Genomic DNA, 14,705 nt, shown 5'->3' with positions numbered 1-14,705 from the left:
GGATGCTGAGTATTGGGAAAAAGATGAACTTGGCACCAGGGGCTGCAGATGTTACAGCTTCAGGCCTGCATCAACACCAACTGCATGGTACCGGTGCAGGAATCCTCCCCCTGCTCAGACACATCCCCACTGAGCCATTAAAGGGACTCCACGTGCTGTGGGATGGGATTACTTGGAGGTTATCAGTGATATGCAGAGCTGATATGGAGACTGGTCAGAAGTCTTGGTCACGTCACCTGGGATCTTGTGCTAATTGCTGTTGTGGTTCGTTTTTCTGAGCTAATATGCTGATAGATAACGAGGGCCAGAGAGAGGAAAGGAAATGGCTTTTGTAATGTTCTGTGGAGATACCCATTCCTTCTCCTGGCTGGGGGCAAGTTCGGCCACAGGGAACAGAAAGATCTTCCCAAATTGATGTGACACTTTCCAAGGTGATGCAGCACCCTTTCTTCTCTAGAAAATTAAGAAGACTTTTATCCTTTTTTTTTTTTTTTTTTTGGTAGAAAAAAACATCAGTCAAATGCTATCCATGATGGTATTTTGAGAGGGGAATAAATATTAAAAAGCCATTACAAATGTCCTGAAATAGCATAGCATTTTCACAGAATTCTTTTAATCATGGAGCTACTCGATTGCTATTTTTTTTAATCAGAAACAAAAAGTTTTCTTGCTTGCTTGCCCTCAGTCTTCTTTGATTTTGTTTAATTTCTTGTGTCCTTGAGCAGGACACTGGTCTGATTTGTGTCAGCTATGTTTGCTCAGCACGTGATGCACAGGGGTGGAAGGTTTTGTTAGGACGTGTTTGTGCTGTTTAATTTCATCTGTGCTTCTTGCTGCCCTGATTCCTCAGCACCCTGCCACAGCACCTTTGGGCTGGGGCAGCAGCCCATCCTCCTGTTTGGGGCTGAAGCCATCGTGCTTCATGGTTTCCACCTGAGCCCATAAATCACGCTGGAGTTGGATTAAAGCTTCGGTTAGATCCACTGGCAGTTTTGCTGTTTTCACTGAACCTTGCAATGATTTGGACGTGAGCTGAAGATTTATGTGTATTTGCAGAGCCCGCGGTTCCAGGTCAGAGCTTGGACCGAGGCATTACCAGGGAATCATTGCTTCCCCAGACGTCTTTGGTGGCCTCCTCTGAAGCAAGAGACATTGCTAGGAAAATGCATCCAGCGCTTATCTCCCTGCTGGGTCTCCTGAGAAGTGCGAGACGCGATAAAACAAGCCTGAAAATGCTGATATAAACATTGCTCAGGAAAATGTGCTCTGCCCTCGTTGTTCTTAACCAAAGCGATACTGGAGCCTGCACATAACAATGCCAGGACGAGCATATGGGCAGATCATGAGCAGAAAATTAAAAGTGGAGCACAGCACAGGTTTGATTTTTTTTTCTTTTCTCATCACTGTACATGCAGACGGGAGTCATGGACGGCTGGGATCTCAGGGAAACCCCAGCTCTGTGTCCTTGATGCCAAGATAAATGGGTTGACGTGATACTAGTGCTGGTGTCCCCCAGAAACTTCTGTCCCACGGCAATCCCGGTCTCAGCAAAGCTGACTGGGGTGACCTGCTCATTACAGCTCTTCCATCTGGAGTGATGTGATGCACATCACCCTGTAACCATAATTTTCCACAGCTTTCCTGTCTGTATTCACCTGGATGTTGCTGTCAGGGCTTGAGCCATGGGGGAGACCCTGCTCCTCTTGTCCATCACCCCACGTCCCATGTGTGCCAACCTGCGTGCACGCTCCCACGCAGGCTGGTCTCCAAATCTGCTCCAGAAGACTCAGAACCATAACAATGTGGCAGTAAAAAATAATGAAATGCCATCATAAAAAAAGATGTGGGAAAGCAATTATTTATTTATACCTAGGGAACTAGGAATAATACACCTGCTTCATAGGGATGGCTGGCATAAAGCTGGCATTGCATCGTGGTACTTAATAATTTTTTACCACACTTTATAGGCTCTTTCCTGCAATTAATGCTAAATAAAATCAACATTTCTCCAACTTGCATTTCTGGCTCTCATTAACTCTGTTCTTGCCATTCACCATCTCTCTCCTTCTTGGTATCTTTGCTTCTTTTGTATTTTTCTTCTAAGTTTTTCTTCACTCCTTCATGGCATCTGTATTCCTTTTCCCGTTCATCCTTTTTTTTTTTTTTTTTTTTTTCCCCTCTCCATCTCTGACTCTCCTTGGCCTCACCTCTGTGTCTCTATTTAGAGTCTTCTTTTTTTTTCCCCCTCTCTGTTTCTTTTGTATCTGCATTCTGATCTCCTTCGTATCTGTATGTTGGTAAAAGGGACAACACTGAAAGTTGTGATTACTCCAAGAAGTCTCGGCTTTATATCAGTAAAAACTTGTCTTCTAAAGGAGTGACCTCAGCTTGGGTGATGGCTTGGGGTCCCTGGGCAGGTCACCTTGCTTGTCAGTGCCTCAATTTCCCCACCTGCTAAATAGCTGGCTTGGCATGTAGCTGGTTGTACCCTTGACTGAGTGTGGGGGCCCCCAGATGCAGCCTGCAGATGGAAATGGAAAGGGAGGCTGGAAATTTGGACTGTCATCTTCTCAAGTGAGCTGATAGATACACGAAGGCATTAAGCCCAATGATGGTGGTGGTGCTGGGAGGTGGTTCCAGGACAAAACGAGTCCCGAGCTCTGCGCTTGATTAATCATCTTTCTCTATTTATTTTGTAGGAAGGAGAAACTTCTCACAGTAACCAAGAGCCACCTAGACCTGCTGGAAGCTCTCAGCGGTGAGAGATTTGTTGAGGTCTCAGGAGCTGCGAGTCCTCGTATTCTTGCTTTTGCTCCCCCAGATTTCCAACTGGTTTCAATATCTGCGATTTTGACATTTTCCTTCTTCGTGGATCGGGAAGATGATACTGGCTGCTAGCAATGCTGCCAGCAGGTAGGATGGAAATTCTCAGGGAAGAGAAAACTTCACAAAGGTCCATTTCGGACCTTACGTTTTCATGTTTTGAATATCAGGCAGAAAGATCTGGTGGTGAAAATTCCCCCAGTTTCACTGTTATTTTTTCCCTCGTTCTGGAGTTTAACATAGTCAGTGATTTTTCTTCCTGCTGCTTCCCACCCACAAAATAACTTTTATTTATTCCCACCTTAAAAATAAAAGAAGGATTTTTTTTTTCCAGTGCCCCACCCCTGCCTTATGACTTTTAAATTGCAAATCTTCTGGCTTTATTTGCTATTATTTTAAACAATAAAATTGTATTTTTTTTTCACACAGAAATGTATTTTGGATGAAATACTGTTCCTCTCTGGAAATCTCCTACCTCCAAATTCATGGATTTGCTCCTAATGCCACTGAAATTGTTTAATGCATTTAAAATTTGTTTAAGTAGATAAAGTGAGCTGGGAGAGTCATTAAAGGACAGGGTTTTCCTTGACGGTAGTAAAAGATTTGGGAACAGATCCTGACTGGGCCTAACAACTGCAACCAGGTGAGAAAGTGGCCCGTGAGCTGGGAGACGGGAGAAAATCAGCGCTGGGAAGAGGCACCTCAAAGTCCCAAATAAAAGTCCCACAGGGTGCCCTGTGATGGGGCAGGGAGCCCTCCCGAGCCTTGTGGGGTTGCATCAGGGCTTTCTTTAGCAAAAGCAGTTACAAACAGGGCCCAGGATGGCTTTATGTGCCATCTAGTTCAGAGGCAGGGAGGGGGGGGGAACATATAACATTTTCTCTTGCCTCCCACATAGCCTGAGTAAAGGGTTAGAGATTTGCCTCAAATAATATTCTCTCGCTGCTTCTCTGCTTTGAGCTTTAACCTTTCCAGATTTTGCCATTAAAACGCTTGGAGGGGAAAAAACGAAACAAGGGCTTAAAAAATAGGAGCCTCGTGACCTGTGACAGCCGGCCCTTCAGTGGGGTGGGATGCCCCAGTGCTGGATTTGGGATGTGGGTGATTGCAGTGGCCTCTTTGAGGTCTGTCATTACTGGAAGTCCTCTCCCTTCTTCTGTTCTTTAGGTTATAGCACCCGTGTGGCTCAGCCTGCCCTTGCTGCTGTCCCCTTGCCTGCCTAACCTGCTTTTCATTTGTCCCCAGTGTCTTCAGGAAGTTTTTTTGTCTTTAGCTCCCACTTTTCAAGACCAAGCTAAACGCATGATTTTGGCATTGCTATTTAGTGAGTGTCTCACTTGGACTCTGCTCGAGTTTCTACATCTTCACAACAGAGCTGACACTAATTGCCCATTTGCAGTGTATTTCCAGACGCGTGGCTGCAGAGTGCTGTATGAAAAAACAGGCATTGTTATTATGAAACTTTCAGGAAAAAAAAAATTAATAGATTCAAATAACTCCATGGTCATTAAAACAAACCTTATGTGGATGGAGGAGACCAGAGCTGAATAAACCTTGAGCAAACACAGCCTTTCAATATGAAACACACGCTGGTTTTAATCAGCGGTGCCAAATAAGTTTTATTTTCCGAGGTTTCTTTTCCCCTCATCTCCTTCTTTCAATATTATCAGTTGCAGAAGGGGAACATTGCCCGGCTCCTGCTCTTAATGAGTATCATTTTTAAAAAACAACAACAAAATGCTCTGCTTGGGCTGGCCAGGTCTCAAGTTGCTTTCGGCTCCACTAGGATCTCAGCCAGCCTTTGTGAGCGTGTCGTCCCGAGCTTAAAGCACCTCTATTTTTCCCCAGATTTTGGACAAAATTGGGTTCAAAGCCCCATCAGCCAGGAGGGGAGCTCCGCCGACCACCGCCTTGCGTTCGCTTCCTTTAGGGCAGCCACGAAGCCATTTTTCATCCCGCCTCACCAAAGCCTCTCCGGTGTTTGTTTGGGAGACAGAAATAGCTTTCTGCTAGGAGGATGATGAGGTTACACATCCTGAGCCGTCACGGTGAATCAACAGCCTGGAGCGGGGAGCTGCTGGGGCTGCCGGCTGCCTGCAAGGCAGGGAGTGGAAATGGCCCTCGGAGGGGAGCGCGGTGTCCCTGGGGACGTCTCGGGACTTTTTGGTGCCCTGGCTCCTCCACAAAGCTGATAGCTCAGCCCTGAGGATGCCACCAGCCCTGCCATTCCCCTGCATGAGAGACAGCCTCCAACTGGGAGGGACAGGAGGAAAAGGGAACGTGCCTTCTGACTTTATCTTGCTATTCTTACACCAAATCCAAGCTCATCTCTGGGTGAGGAATTTGGAGGAAGCAGCTTGTACTTGCTAACACACACCTAATTTTTAGTAAAAGCCGTGATGTCTGCTTACTAGTTGGTTTGTAGGTGCTCAATTCAGCAACAAGGCTAACAGCTGATGATCACAGAGGTCTTTTCCAACCTAAATGCTTCTACACTTCTATGTCTTGCAATAAGATACGTGGAGGAGGGCTTTTGGGTGACACATGGCTCAGGCTCATTCCTGCATGGGAAGCCCTGAGCCTACTTTCCCTGTCTGGAATAAACGAGCACCCTCCTGCTGATGCCATCAGGCCCTGTGACCATGAGCTAGGCTCAGACGTGCTCTTGGTGGCTGCAGCAGCACAAAATTGTGTAATTCTTTGGCAAAAAGTGCCTGTGCGTCTTGTTCCCTGCTAGTGGGTTTAGGTCCAAATCAGTAGTGCTATTTTTTTCACCTTCTTCTTTGTAATTTCACCAGATTGTAGACATGTAATGTAGACATGATTCCATGTAAACATATTTTGTCCTCAACTAAGCTGAATCCATCGGGCTGCATTTGTTACTGGTGAAGACTGTGAATGGAGACGTGCGGTAACTTCTAAGCAGCTGCCAGCTCCTGCTGATGCTGAGCTCCCCGCTTCTCAGCTCAGCTGGCCAACGTTTCTGTGCTAAAACCGGTGATGTTGGGTTCAGATATAACCCAACCTGAGGTCTCTAACAGTGGCACAGACATTCCCTGTCAACAAATACTCTCAAACAGTGACGACAGTGCCCTAAAGCAATTTCCTTCTGAAGCTGCTGGAGGTGACGGCTGACTCATAAAACCTTGGGAGCCTCCAGATTCCTTGGCCGGGTGGGATGTCCTGCTGCTCCTCTGAGGGTCTCCCGCTTGGGCAGGACTTTGTGTCCTGTCAGCTCAGAGGATCAACGAGTGGGTGGTGGCCGGGCTAGGCTGAGCAAGAGAGACAAGGGAATAGCAGAGACCAGAAACTGAACTGATGACGTAGCAGTGGGATGTGCTCTGGATTTTGCAAGAAAAAGCATATTCCTTTCCTCATTGTTTCTAATTTTATTTTATTTTATTTTATTTTATTTTATTTTATTTTATTTTATTTTATTTTATTTTATTTTGTAATTTTATTTATTTTATTTTATATTGAATTAAATTAAATTAAATTTTACTTATATTACTATTTTATTTTATTAATTTAATTTTACTTATATTACTATTTTGTTTTATTTTACTAATTTATTTTCACTCTTTACTATTTATTTTATTTCACTTATTTTATTTTTTATTGCACTTCTGGAGACACCAATGGAGGAACACACGGTCCTGTCACCGAGCAGAGGGCTGCAGGCTGCCAGCTCCCACCCCTGGTTTTCTAGCAGCGTGGCACTGGGCAGATTCCCCAGGGATGAGACAACCCCAGCGGTGCCCACGTGGCCGTGGGGTGGTTTAGGTTCCTGGGGGCTGTGCTGAGCATGACTAACAGGTGAGCCACAGGGGAAGGTGCAAGAGACGCACTGCACCAAGGCTGAATAAAGCAGAGCCCCCTTACCCAAAAAATGCATCCTGAAGCCAACAGGAGCAGCGAGGGGTGCTGCAACCCAATCCCATCCCCATTGCACTGCCTCTCCTCAAGGAGATCCCCCCGTGTTCTGGAACCACTGCTGACAGTCGGCTCACCTGCAGATATTTATGAAGGGGAAGCCTCAGCACCATGCCACCAGAGACCATCCCTTGAGGCAGGTGGCCGCATCGCCCCATCTCTCCACGGATTTTAGTCGCAGATCAAGTTAGCCCACGCCACGTCCAACGTGACTCCGGCGTTACTCACCCTGTTTACCCCTTCCACCCCCCTCGTTCCTCCTGCGGTGCCGAACCAGTCGTGGCACCTAACCGAAGCCGTCTCAGCGGGGCGGGATGGCCGCCTCGTCTGCTGGATACGTCAGGTCATGGAAGTCCTCCCAAGGGGTGTAATTAGCGATCACCACACCCTCCTTACGCATGCTGGGCTTGACGAGGCTCGTTGGGCTGCGAGCCCCCGAGCAACACAAGGGAAAAGCACGGGGTGAGTGTGCCCAGAGGGGCTGCAGGTGCCCACCGCCCGCTGCCCACCCCCTGTCCATGGGGTTTCGGAGCCCAGCAGTGCACAACTCGGCCCCATTTACCTGCTGGTTGTGTATTGCACCCAGAGTGGGCTTGGAGGCAACTTGTCGCACTCTACTCTGAAATACTAGTGGGGAAAAATATCCCTCTCTTCACAAAATTACTTTTGCCATCAATATTTGCTGCTAAAAATATCAGTCTCTACAAACTGAAAAAAAAATATATATTTTTCCCCATTGCTACAGCTTTCTCCCATTTTTCCAGTGGCATAAATAGAAAAAGGCTATTTTTTTTTTTTTTTTTTATAAACTTCAGATTCATATATTTTGAAAAGACAAAAAAAGAAAAAAAAAGCCAAGAGGTAAATGTATCTGGCAAAACCTTCACTTACTAAAAATATGTCAGATGACTTGGAAGGATATTTCCAAGAGAACATGAGAAAGTGTAAGATCAACTCTATTTGCAAATGAATGGCCTTTGGACGATAAGTGGCAGAAAGGAAACCACTGTTCCTATTTAACACAGCTCCAAATGTGCAGCTTATAAACTTCCAAACTTCCTGATGATTTTCCTGATGATTTCAGTCTTGTGGTGTCCCTCCTTCCTTCTCCCACCTCCTTTCTTTCTCTCTCTCTCTCTCTTTTCTTTTTTTTCTTTTTTTTTCTTTTGTTTTTCTTTGCAGCATCAAATGTGATTTATCTTTCCCCTTTATTCTCATGCTTGGCTCCCTTTCTCTCTCCCTCAGGTCAGCTTTTCAGACCTGGTCTTACATCCCCTTACATGCAGCACTGCTGTCCTAGCACCAGCACAGCTCGCAGCATCCTCAGGGGATGCCAGCGCTCAGCGGCTGCTCTCTGAGCTACAGAGCTCTTGCATTTCTCTCTGGTATCTGCTCCACACAGATGCCTGGGCTGATTTTCGGTGGAGTTACCTGTGCTCCTGGGTCAAATCTCTAAGACTCTGATCCTCTGGGCAAAAAGCCCACAGCCTTTAGGACAGGAAGATGCCTCCAGCTCAGCTTAGGGAGGAAAAATCTGGCATTTGCTTTTAATTGATTTTTTAAGCTCTGCCCTTACAAAGATCTAAAATAAAACACAAGACGCATGAAGGTATGAAACAGAGCAGGATGTCAAATACGTGACCTACGTCAGCAAGGAGCTCGCTCTCAATAATCCTCCACCTGAGCTACCTGGGGGCAAGGAAGGAGGCTGCGGGGACACGTCCCATGGGAGGCAGCCGTGGGTCCTGGCCTCGGGGCTGCTCAGCAGCGCGCCAGAAGCAGGAGGGACACGTTAATGCCAAGAAAGTCCCCGTCTTCGCTCCGGCAGGTTTATTATCCTAATTGACTTACAGCGCCCGGTTCTAAATTAGCCTGCTTGGAAAGGTGATCAGCACCAGTAATTTTCCACTTTATGGCATACTTTATAATAAATAATTAAAGAAAATCATAAATAGCAGCAGTATTAGATCACTGGCACACACGAAGTAGTTTTAGTTGAAAATATGGTGTAGAAAAGAGGGGTTTTTTTTTGATGATGCATCCTTAGAAGCGTGTCTGTGTTGCGCTTTTGCCATAATTAAATTATTGCTTATAAGAACTTTTGCTTCATCAAAAAGAGGAAAAAAAAAGCACAATTACAATAATTCCATTTCAGTGTTTTCCATAAGCTTGTAGCCAAGTTGGCCAATAACTAAGGCAAGGAGCAGGGAAAAAAAAAAAAAAAAAAAAAGGTATGTATTGTATACTCACTTAAAACTTGGCTAGAAATGACCTTTTATTGTCTAATTTTTTTTTCCATGCCCAACTTGGCTACTTGCGACAAACTCATTGCCAAGTTTCTACAGTGTGTTATTTTCCTATGTGTTATGTGTTCAAAAACATTTTTAAAGCTGCCCTCCAAGCGTCGTACACGGGTTTTGCATGGACAAGGCAGCGGAGGCTGGGTTTGGGCGCATTACTGATGCAGATGCTGGTGCTTAAAAGCTCGCTGTGTTTTGTTGGCCTTTTTATTCCCCCCCCCTCTCCTGCTCCCTGCGTAGCCCAACATGGCAAGGCCTCTAAATGGGCTTTGCTCGCAGACGCGGCTGAAGACAGCCGTGTGATGGTAATGTAAACCTCCTCTGTCGGCCTGGAGAGGCACCAGGAAACAGCCCCAGGAATGCTTTTTGCAGCGCGGGGCCACGCGGTGGCATTTGTCACAGGCACCCGGCCGCTGCGCTGGGGGGCATGGTGACGTGCCTTGAGTCTGAGCACTCCGATGGCTTTCAATTAAATCATAAGGAAGCGGTTCTGGGTTAGACCTGAAACTGGGCTCTTCAGGAAAGAAAACCAACCCCCAGAGCAGCTCCTGTCGCTTTGTCCCATCCATAAGGACCAGCCCATTGCACCAGTGATGCTTCAGTCACGATCAAATAACTGCAGCTCTTGGCACATTTCAAGCGTAATTTCTGAGTCCCTCCTTAAAAATACCACACTGGAATATAGGTAAAGACGAGCACAGATAAAGAATATGCACAGACATATTCTTATTCTTATTTGGAGTCTTTTTACGTCAAGAAAAAATAAGGATTTTAAGGTTTGATGCATTTTTTTTTTTTTTGTGGCCATGCATTTTAAATTTACATTTCTCTGCATTTGCCTCAGAGATCTGTTCTTTTCTTTCTTTCTTTTTTTTTTTTTTTTTTTAATATTTGATTTCATTTTCTGTTTTTCTGTTTTTATTATTTTTTATGACGTTCTCCAGTGCTTTATTTATCTATTTATTTATTTTGTGGTGAGCAGCCATGACATGACTGATGCCTCTGACAAATTCCAGTCACAAAGTCAGCCACTCATAAGTGATAATGAGGGCAAGACTTTCACAGCTTTTATTTCCTCTATGTATTTTGTCCTGTATAAACTTATCCAAAGGGTAAAGCCTTCAGATATCCTGATCATGAAACTGCCTGTGCACATATTTAATTTTATTATCCAGTGGCACAAGCTGAAGACATCTATTTCTAACTTTTGAACATAATTTATAAATTCAGAAAAGTGAAATAAAAGCGAAAGTTTCAAATGTTGTACAAGTTTTCTCTCTACATCTTGTGATGCAAAAGGTTTTTTACAGCCCTACCTCTAATGGTTTAGGAGCAAGAGCCTCCTCAGCTGAGACAGGAGCCTGAATCGATCAAATGTAGCAGAAGGTGATTGTATTCATGAAGGGTCCCTCTCTGTTCTGTGATCATCCTGTTTTCATATGCTTGTTTTCACTCTGATGTAGATGGACTCTTCATTTGCATGCTGGTAATTGATCGCATATTTAACTCTTCTGCGTGCTCTGCTGGGAGTTGTTGGGTTACTCAAATGTAGGTCAAATAAGAGAGGACTTGGGGGAAAAAGCGAGGGAGAGAAAATTGAGAGAGGAAAGGTCATGTGCAGCGTGGTGCACACAGATGGCTTATTATCGCTAGGACCATGTGGCAGAATCCAAACTCATCCGACAGTCTGTTTTCGTGATGCAAAACTCCTTCAGGGACTGCTGAACCTCCGAAAGCATCCGCGTGAATTCTGCAGGATGTTCTCACTTAGCTGACCTTGCAGAAGCCTTGGAATAGTTGCAATTTCAAATCTGCTTTTGCAAGCTAAGAGGTTTGGTGCGAGGCTGTGATGGGATGGAGATCCGTTTTAACATTCACCAGGTCTCTAAACCCAGACCCCACAGGTTTTGAAGGAGTAGATGGACATTATGTAGGTCCCACCTTGCCTTGCATCTCAGCAGGGGTAAAGTAAGAGAAGCACCTTCCTGTGGACCATCCCTTACTTTTCTCCTGCTCAGAGACCACGCAGAAAGCAAGATTGAAGCGACTGAAAGATTTATGTTGGAACTGGATCCCCATGGATCAGAACACGAATAACACCTCCGTCCCCTCCCAAATCTACCAGACCTGACCTTTCACAATCACCATTTCCTGACCACTGACTCCAAAGAAAATAGAGCTGTTGCTTGGTATTTAATGGAAATCTGCTCAAAACTTGTCAAAATACACCACCGTGCATGTCAGATGCCTGGGACAAGACCTCTACAGTAGTTTCCAGAAACCCAGCGCAATTACTTACATTTTAAATTATCTTTAATTGTCGCATGTGAGTTACAGAAACATTTTTCCCCACTCTGAAGCAAGACCTCGCTATTAAGAGTCACCCCATAATTGCAGCTTTAATAGGGGAGCCGCAGCAGGTCAGCCGCGAAGGTTAGCGCGGGGCGCAGCGAGGCGAAAGCGGCTGCTGCACACCCGTAAGTGGAAGTGACACACCACAATAGCCCCATCAATTATGTAGGGGCAGTTTGGAGTGTAAACTTTTTAGCGAATCTAATTACCCCACCAGATGTTTTAATCCAATCTCCCCGCCCCTCCCTGCCATCAAATGCGCTGTGGGTTTTTTGAGCTCCTGGTATGGAAAAGTCACCTGGGCCACACAATCTAGAAGAAACTTGATGAGTTTTTTTTGCAGGACCTGAGCATCCTTTTGCTATCCGAGAGATTATTCAGGTTTGTGGGTGGGTGCACACACATTCAGGATGCACGGGATTGAAGTGAATCAGAATGAACGCACTCCTGCATTGATAAGGTTGGCACAGAGGGTGCAAGACTGATGAAAAATAGATGAGCTGGTGTAAATGTGCTCAGGAGCTGAATGACAACTGTTAGCCTGGCGATGCCAAATGGAAGCAGGCCCTGTCAATAGCATTAGAGATGCTGCACCAGATTTTCCAAGGCTGTTTGCAAATTGACCCAATGTTCCTGTTGACACGAAACCTTGAAAGCGCGGCTAAAAGCAGCATTGCTGAACACGCCTGATTTGCTCACAGATTGTGGTCAGATGTGAGCATGAAAGAAACTACTTGCCTGTGTGTCTAGGAGAGGGGAAAATAGTGAATTAACTGTGCACACAAATGCATGATGTTACCTTCTCAGCCGTGCAGAGCAGGGAAGGAACCTACCGGCATGGCGAGGCGTTTCCTCCTCCTTCAGTGAAGTTTGGTTTTGGCTTGGTGGGAAATTGGGGTGTGTGCACGCAACGTGTTGACCAGTCCTCAGCCTCGACTGTGGTGTTTGGAAGAATCTCTGTCTTTGGCAACTTAAAACCCTATAATGAGAAAAAAAAAAACAAAAACCAAAACAACAGTAATAAAAAACCCACAACCACAAATCAGAGGAGTCTCAATCTGTTCTTTGTCAGAGCTCCAGCTGAATAATTTGCTGGTCGTTATTTTCGCCAGCTTATCACATTAGTAGATGCTTTTCTTCCCTTCTAGCCCAGTTCCCCAGTCGGAGAACAGTCAGACTTGTACCAAGCACAGCTTCAGGCACAACTCTTGGGATGGAAACATGCAGAGCAAACAATGAAACAAGACTGTTTATAAAGCCTTCAACACATTAGGCAGTGGAGAAGAGCCCAAGTTTCCACGTAAAGGCCTGAATGGACAAGAATGACGTGGAGCACATGGAAAATATGGAAAATGTGGAATAAGTAATAAAATTATAAATAAAACAAATACAATAAATTGGGAATGCAGTTTTACTTATAATGATTTGTGTTCCTAGTAACCCAAGACTCCTTTACCTTTGGAAAATTGTGTGTTTTTCCAACGGGGGAGCTGGCTGCAGGTGACAGGTCTGCCTGGTTGTACGGTGGGTTGGATCAGTGAGCAGCTGAAGCGTTCAGCAGGGAATCAGGTCTCCAGCAGGCTTGTGGGAGCCCCTTCTCGGACAATGACTTGCAGCACGATCGCAGGAAAAATCACTTAATCAGTCGGTGGTTAGTGTTAGTGCCGGAAATTTGGCCAGAAATGAATCTTGGCTTGTTATGGGCAGAGAAATTTGCATTGGGGAAGTTAGACAGATGACAGATGCATTCTTACCATTCTTCTTCTTCTTTTTTTTTTTTTTTTTCTTTTTCTTTTTCCTTTTTTCTTTCTTTCTTTCTGTATTTGCTTAGGTATTGATGACTGCAGTTAATGTGTGGGATGGGGATTCTGGTTGTTCTTGCCATGAAAGCTGGCAGATACTTCTGGGCCTCAGACTGTGGGACTGCCTGCAAAATCTCTGCTTTCATAAAATGCTTGTAGGGAGGCTTTCTTTAACATCTTTGGTATCTTTTCAGCTCCAGAAAGGAATGCTCAAAAAATGACTAAAACAAAAGTAAAAAAGTGCTCATCTGCTTTAACCACAGCTGATGCCTTATCATCTGATTCACAACAGCTAGCTTTACAAAAGAAACTTATCAAACACGTGAAATATCCCTTGTATTTGGAATGTTAAAAGGTCTGATGGAGCCCAGGAGCCAACATGGTTAAGGGCATGTGTAGTGAAAGCCAACAGCAACTGGGGCAGGATCCCAATGCCTCTGACCCTCATTGCAATGAATTTGGTACCAATTTAGCTGTAGCCCGTTGGACACAACTTTGGTAAAACTCAAGAAAAAGGCTCAGATTCATGCTTTCCAGCCTGAAGAACTGATATCCAAACAGACCATCCAAGGGGCAGCAGAAGCCCAGAGGAGTGAAGCAACTTGCCCAGAGTCATTATAAGAACCAAAGCTTGCACAGAAAGCAGGCGGGGGCCCTGCTGCAGACACCGTGCCACAGCCCGAGATGATTAAGTGCCGAGCTACACGAGACTGTCCCTTTGCTGTATGTCAACAGCCTGGAAAATTCCCTTTGATACTGCTGTGACAGTTTGGTTTGCTGTGCTGGCAATAAAAGGAAAAAAAAAAAAAAAAGTGTGTTGGGGGGGGCGGGGAGTACAAGCCGGGTATGAATTGCGGCTATTCTTCAAGGTGAAAGATCTGAATTTCCATTTTCCTCTGCCATTAGGACTGATATGGGTCTGACTGGCCACTATACGGTGAAAAAGTCCCTCCGTGTGCCAGTATTGAAAACTGTTTGTGCATTAGTTGGAGCCTTTGCCAGTGAAATAATATCATCTCCTTTGTTTATTATATTGAAACCCGATAAAAGAAAGCATCGGAGGGGGAAAAAAAGTAAGTTTGTGGTGTGAAATGAATGTTCTCGTCTGGCTCCAGGATGCAGCCGTGAGTAACGTCTGTGGCATCGCCAGGCGGCCGATGGCAAAAACAAGTCATTGTGCTGCAGCTGCCAGCGGGGGCAGCTCCAGAGGGGCTGCCCGTCCTCCCCAGGGGATCCTGACCCCACACGGTTATGGGGACAGTCCCCTTTGGGGGCATTGCTCCTGGGGTGGCGGGGATGGTGCAGACTGTGTGTAGCTCAGAGCCAGACCGAGATGCTCTGAACTGTAATTCCCAACAAGGTAGACCCATGAAAACTTGTTTCTAAGTCCAGCATTATTTCAATGCCCCAGCATTTAAAGCAGACCCACTCCCCCCAGGATTTTGCTGAAAAAGTGACAACGCATTGATAACTATCTCTGGCTCCAGAGGTAGCT

The 14,705-nt window shown here is 45.4% G+C and overlaps 1 long non-coding RNA gene across 4 annotated transcripts in view; it reads left to right on the top strand.

The window, feature by feature from the left end:
* Positions 1 to 13,144, top strand: part of LOC116496426 — a 175,116-nt gene extending 161,972 nt beyond the window's left edge. For 2 of the 4 annotated variants that reach the window (XR_004254016.1, XR_004254018.1), the window contains one exon: positions 2,700 to 3,246. This is a non-coding gene — a long non-coding RNA (uncharacterized LOC116496426). Of the gene's footprint in view, positions 1 to 2,699; positions 3,247 to 6,455; positions 7,314 to 12,556 lie in introns of those variants that run through there. The other 2 variants (XR_004254019.1, XR_004254017.1) reach the window with 2 other exon arrangements.
* Positions 13,145 to 14,705: the final 1,561 nt, after the last annotated feature.

The sequence above is a fragment of the Aythya fuligula genome, chromosome 18, assembly GCF_009819795.1.
Source record: "Aythya fuligula isolate bAytFul2 chromosome 18, bAytFul2.pri, whole genome shotgun sequence".
NCBI classification, from domain to species: domain Eukaryota; kingdom Metazoa; phylum Chordata; class Aves; order Anseriformes; family Anatidae; genus Aythya; species Aythya fuligula.
Note: the sequence above shows the minus strand (reverse complement) of the source record. Positions and strands in the feature narration are given on the sequence as shown.